Source organism: Balaenoptera ricei, chromosome 2 (genome assembly GCF_028023285.1).
Source record: "Balaenoptera ricei isolate mBalRic1 chromosome 2, mBalRic1.hap2, whole genome shotgun sequence".
Classification (NCBI taxonomy): domain Eukaryota; kingdom Metazoa; phylum Chordata; class Mammalia; order Artiodactyla; family Balaenopteridae; genus Balaenoptera; species Balaenoptera ricei.
Window position 1 is genome coordinate 187470036 of NC_082640.1, and position 6081 is coordinate 187476116.

Below are 6081 nucleotides of genomic sequence, written 5' to 3' on the forward strand. Positions count from 1 at the left end.
CCCAGGCCGAGCAGCTGACTCGGGGAGGAAACACCGCCCAGCTCGGGGATGTGTGAGTCACTGCCACCGCCCCGCCCGGCCCGGTCCAGTCCAGTCCTGCTGTGTGGACAGGCTCAGATGTCACACAGGACCGTCCTGGCAAGCTGTGCACGAGCCTGGGACAGAGGCTGAGGGCTGTCGGGCTGGGGGTGCAGGGGAGGGATGTGGAGGCATAGCCCAAGGCAGGGACGGAGGCCCTTCCAGGAGGGACCCAGGATGGGCACAGGCCACTGCTCCCTCTGGAACCTCAGTGCTGCACGGCCCCTCAGGCTCTGCTGAGACCACCGCCCAGGGCACAGCCAGCCCCTTCCACAGCCAAGGCCACAAAGGCCAGAGCAGGGCCAGACCGAGCCCACCCATGGCCTGGGCCAGTGACCTTGGGGAAGGTGGCCTTGGCCACTGCCCCCCTGCCCATGCCCCTCGAGGGCAGCCTGACCCCGGCCACCTTCTAGCCCTCTCAGCCAAAACGCATCCCTCAAAGTTCCAGGGCATCTGATGAGCTGAGTGCGGTGGGTCCCCGGAACCAGCAGCTTTAACCAACCCCTCCCCAGTCGTTGGATATAAGTGGCAACTGAGGAACACGCGCTGCAGACCCCCCAACTCCCCCGCTCCCCAGACGCCACCTGCCTGGCCCGCCCCCTCCTGTCACCTCACCCTTCTGCCCCCCAGGACTCCCAGCCCCTGCCCTGGGGGACCCCTGAGCGGGGCGGGAGAACGCGGACTCTGGCTCCAAGGCCCCTCCCAGCTTCAGGAGCCCGGGCAGGCCCGGCAGGCCCAGGCAGGCCCACGGGCTGGCCTATCTGCAGATCTGCTGCTGGTCCTGGGGCTGCCCCGCCCTGCACCGCACAGCCCCGTGGGGTGGGGCCCAGCTGGCTGCGGGCACCTGCATCCCACGAGCAGGTCGGAGCAGGCCGGCACAGCTGAGGGGCCCAGGCTGGGGTTCAAGGGCGGCGATGGGTCAGCCCGAACCTACACCTACACCCCCACCAGACACACCAGGCCTGCGATGGTGGCCGCAGAGCTGAGGGCTCCTTGCGTAACTGAGGGCAACAGGCACCGAAAGCAGCTGCCGGGAGGCCGGGCCCCCACCGGGCAGCGGAAGCCCAGAGCGGCCTGAGGTGGGGTGACAGCAGGGGGAGGCCCCTGGCCGCTCAGAGGGCCCCCGGGTAGGCAGAGGGCTCCACCAGCTCGAGGCAGCCGGCACTGCTGGGAAAACTGGGGGAGAGGCCTGAAGGAGGAGAAGCACCAGGGCCCTCCCGGCCTGTCCCCCCTGAAAACCTAACGGTCATAAAAGACTCTAGTCACACTGAGACAGGAAAACCGGCCAGGCCTGCTGGCCAGCGGCCTCACCTACTCCACCGGCCCACACAGTTCTCACCTGGGAATTCTTTGTTTACTGCCCGACACCCCACTAGACTGTTACCGACACCCCCAAATCCCCCGCCCCCTACCCCCCCACAGGGCCGGGCAGCTGACTCAGCTGGGAGGCGGGGGTAGATGCTGGCACGCAGCAGGGTCACCCTGCCTCGTCCCCTCCTGAGCCTGGACGCTCCATCCCAATCAAGCCGTCCCCCATCCTCCTGAACCCTACGACCTCCCCCGCGGCCACCCACCGGGCCCTGGACCATTGTGACAGCCTGGCCGGGCTCCCACCTCCTGCGGCCAGACACCCCCCGCCCACTGGCTGGAGGGGGCCTCAACCACACTCTCCCCGACACCCTGTGCTCTGACCCCGCCCCCCACAAGCCCTCTCCAGACTCCCCCCCCCCCGCCCCGGCTCAGACCCTGGACTCGCTCCCTCAGGAGCCCAGCGCCAGCAGCCCTTGCAGTGCTGTGCGGGGGCAGCCCCAGGGCGATGGGAAGTGGCTGGGAAGGGAAGGAGTCAGCTGCTGGCACGGGGCTCCGGGTCGGGACCACTGTGATCTGGTAGCGGCGAGAGTCAGGGGGCCACTCCCCACCCCGCCCCTGGGCTGGCGTCAGTCCCGCAGGCGGGTAGCCGGCTCCGCAGCGGATAAGGGCTCTGGCTGAGGGGGCCCTGTCTGCCCACCTCGGCTCCCGGGGACCCCACCCGCCGGTCCCCCGGCTCCAGGCAGGTGCCGGGCCAGCTGAAGGGACGGTGGGCAGGGCAGCTGCTGAGCTGCCACACCTCCAGGCCTGGATGCCAGCTGCCCAGCACGTGTCCGCCGACCCCCGCTGCACAGGCAGCCGTAGCTCAGAGCCGCCTGGACTCCGGGCCCTTCCCTGGAGTCACCGTGGGAAAGGGCATGGCAGGGCCAGGGGCAGCTGATAGTGAATCAGCTGGCGAGGAGGTGGGGCAAGCAGGGCATTCTCAGGGGCTGTGTCACGGAGGAGCCCGCAGGTGCTTCTGCCACCCAGGAGCAAGGCCTGCCGGGGCGGGGGTGCGGGGGGAGCCGCCTGGAGGGGTCCCGCAGTCAGGTGCCTGGTGGGGGGCCATCCTCTTCCCGCCTGGAAAGGTCTGGCAGCGCTGGCAGCTCTTGGGAAACAAGGGCATCAGCCAGGGTCGGGGGAGGTGTAGGAGGAGCAGGGCACCCAGAGCCCAATGTGGGCCGCTCACGGTCTGACCCCTACCCTGGGGTGGGCAGCCAGCTGGAGGCTTGAGCCCCAAACAAAGTAGCCTTGACCTGGCCCAGCGGGGCCTCACCTCCGGGGCCTCCAGCCCACGCAGACACCGGCACCTGGGTGGACCCTCCAGTGGACAACGGGGCTGAGCGAGCCTGTCACCCCACTGTTGTGACAGGGAGGCCCAAATAAGAACCCCGCCCAGGTATCCTGGGCCGCTCCTTTCTGAGCCTCGGCCATCCTCTCGGCAATGGACACCCACATCCGGTGCTGTGTCCAGGCAGGAGCCCTTCTGGGACCTTCCCGGGACTCCTGGCGTTCAACCAGCTAAGAAGGTGGAAAGCCTGCCTCTGCTGGCGGCTGGGAGCCACAGCTCCGCCTACCGCTCCACCAGCAGCCCTGGGCGTGACGCGCGGGCGAGTCTCTGCCACCAAGCTCTCTGGGGAGGGGCCCAACGTCACCGCCCCTCACCCTCAGGTATACACACTGGGTCCTCCGGCTCCCCACAGGGCAGGAACCAGGCAAGCAGTGGGCACAGTGGGACGCCGTCTCCCACCCCGCCCCAGCCCCTCAGGCCTCCCGGGGCCAGCTCCATCTTTCCATTTTAGAAAGTGCTTCTGACTATTAAATATTTATCCCAGTGAGGTGGACCTTTAGCTCCCGGCCACCTGTGCCTCCAAAAAAAGAAAAACAAAGGGACACCTGGAGGAAGAGGCAGGGCGGGCAGGCAGGGCCTAGAGATGCCCCTGAAGGCACCCAGTGTGACCAGACCCCGGCCAAAAGGGGCAGCTGCCCTTAGAATGGGGAGGGGGCTCAGGGGTGCGTGGCCAGCTCTCGTGAGGCTCCCCGTCCACCCTCCCTGCTCTCAGCCTCAGCTCCTCTGGTGCCCCCTCCTCCGCCCGACTGGGCCTCATCCCTTCCCATGGGACCCGCCCTGAAGCCCTCTGAGGCTCCCCGGTGCCCTTGGAACACAGCCCTCCCTCCTAACAGCACGGTCCCCACCCCTCTCCACCCTTAACCCCCACCCCCAGCCCCAGACCCTCCCTGTTAAGCTACTTGCTGCTCCCCAGTCAACATTCTCTCCAGGCCTCTTGCACACGATGCCGCATCAGGCAGCCCTTCCTCCTGGAAGCCCTCCCTGACTTCCCTGTGCACCAAGGTGGCACTGATGGCAGAAGCCCTACCTGTCTCACCTTTGATGAATGAACACTGGTGAATCCCTGCTCCCCAATTTGTGAACATCTAAGGCCCGGGGCCCCTGGGATGCACAGATGGATGGGTGGGTGGACAGGCAACCCCGCTTCGCATTAGCCCTAAGCGTAGGGTCTGCCTCCTACTGCCCCTGTCCAGGCAGAGGGCCAAGCTGGGGAAATCTGGGCTTTTCACCCATGAAATGGGTGGCGGGGGCCCCCAGATGGCCCATGCCCCACCCAACCTCCCTGGGGTTCTCCTCGCTGGCACCTCCACTTCCCCACCCCCAGGCAAAGCAGCCCCAGGCTGAACCCGAAACACAGCCTTTCAGCAAAGGCAGTCACAAGAGAAGATACAGAGAGGGTTGGAGTCTGAAGGAGAACAATCCAGGGGGCTTCCAGGAAGAGGCAGCTCCTGGCTGGGCCCAGGATGGAAGAGATTGGCCAGAGGGAGAGAAGGCCGTGGCCTTCACAAGGGCAAGGCCTTGATGAGCCCCAGGTGGAGTGGGCACACAGGCGGAGGCAGGTGGTTTGGGGCACTGGGCCCTCCTATCCACTCCTGGGCCCCACCCCGCTTCCTGAGGCTGGAGCTAGGCTACCCAGTGTTTCTCCACAAAGAGAAGGAGTGGGGGTGTTGTCAGCAACACATATGCTGTCACCAGCGGTGGCTTTCAGAATCGTCCTCATTAGTGTCAGGAAGGTCGGTACTCCTGCCCAGGATGGCCTCTGAGGCCTCCTTCTCCGTGCCCGCCCCTGTGGGCCCCCTGCCTGGGGGGGCAGGGCAGCATCAGAGCGTGTGGCATGGCTGCTCTGGCCCCTGTGGAGGCCAGAGAGGCTCCACTTTGGTTCGGGGCTCTGCCTCACTGCTCTGAAACTCAGTGTCCCTGTCTGCAAAATGGGGACACAGTCCTCCACCAGTGTGGACAACCCAGGCAAAGCCACCAGTTTGGACAGCTCACTGGAGCCACCCCTTGGCCTCCCTGGCTACACAGCTCTACCTCTCTGCCCTGCCTGGGCCGTGAGCAGCCATGGTCACTCCTGTTCATAGATTCGAGATCGAGCCCATAGCCCAGAGTCCAGGCCTGTGCAGAGGCCACTGGCCCTGTTCAGAAGGGTGAGGCCACCACACGGGATGCCCGACATTGCATTGCTTTCGGGAGAGGCCCTAGTGTTGCCGCGGCCCCCTGCCAGGGAGAGACCACCCAGATACCCCTCATGGTGTCATCTGCACCTGGGGCTCTCTGACCCTTGTGGGGGCTTCTCAGGGTGGGTGTGGGAGGGGCCTCAGGCCAAGCCAGGGGCTTGAAGCTGCAGCGCAGAGCCCCAGCCGGGGAGCTGGGGGCTCCCTATCAGTAGTCTAGCTGCCTAGGACCCAGCTCTGCCTCGGGAAGGAACCAGCTGCCCCTGGGATAGGAAGGGGGGGGCCCATTCCAGGTGGAGTGGTTGGTGCCTGCATGAGGGCGGTGCGCCCAGACGGAGATCCCTTCCCCCGCGGGAACGGGGAGGTCGCCTGGGAAGGCAGTAGTGGGGTGGGGGTGAGCGGGTGCTACTCAGACTGGCCAGGCACAGGGAGGCTAGGCGGGTCCTGTGCTGGTGTGTTCCCAGCACAGCCACCAGGGGGCAGCCTCCGAGTGCAGGCTGGACCAGACCTGGCTCCCTCCCCCGGGCCCCTGTCTGGGGCACCGACAGGATGTGGGAGGGGTCTTCAGAGGACCTGGAGGGGCTGGTCCAGGAGGGCAGGCGTGGGCTGGGCAGAAACACGAGGGACGGGGAGGGCCTGCCCACCTCTGGCCTGCTAGGAGGGAACTGCAGCTGGAAAATGCCTGGACTGAATCCCCATGGTTCTTTATTAGGAATGCATGTTCCCTGGCCTCCTCAGAAGGATGGGGAGGGCCTGGGAATCTGCATGTTGGACACAACCCCCAGGGCCGGGTCTCCTGCCAACGCCCCGTGAAAGCCACTGATCTTGTTCCCTAAGAGGGGATGGTTTTGCAGGCTGGACACAAGGAGGAACTGCCCCAGAGGTCAGAGAACCACACGTCAGAGTAAGAATGAGGGCCTCGGCTGGGGAGGTGCTCCCAGCACAGGCTTCTGCAAGGCAGGAGGGTGGAGAAGGTGGCCCGAGACCCTGCAGCTTGGGAGTCTCCAGGCGGCGGCTGAGAGAGGAGAAGGCCATTGTGGGATGCGAGGCAGAGCAACAGCCCCAAGTCCTTTGGGCCCTGCTCTTCTCCCTGTGACGCGGCAGATTCCCAGGGATGTGGGCCAGGCCCGC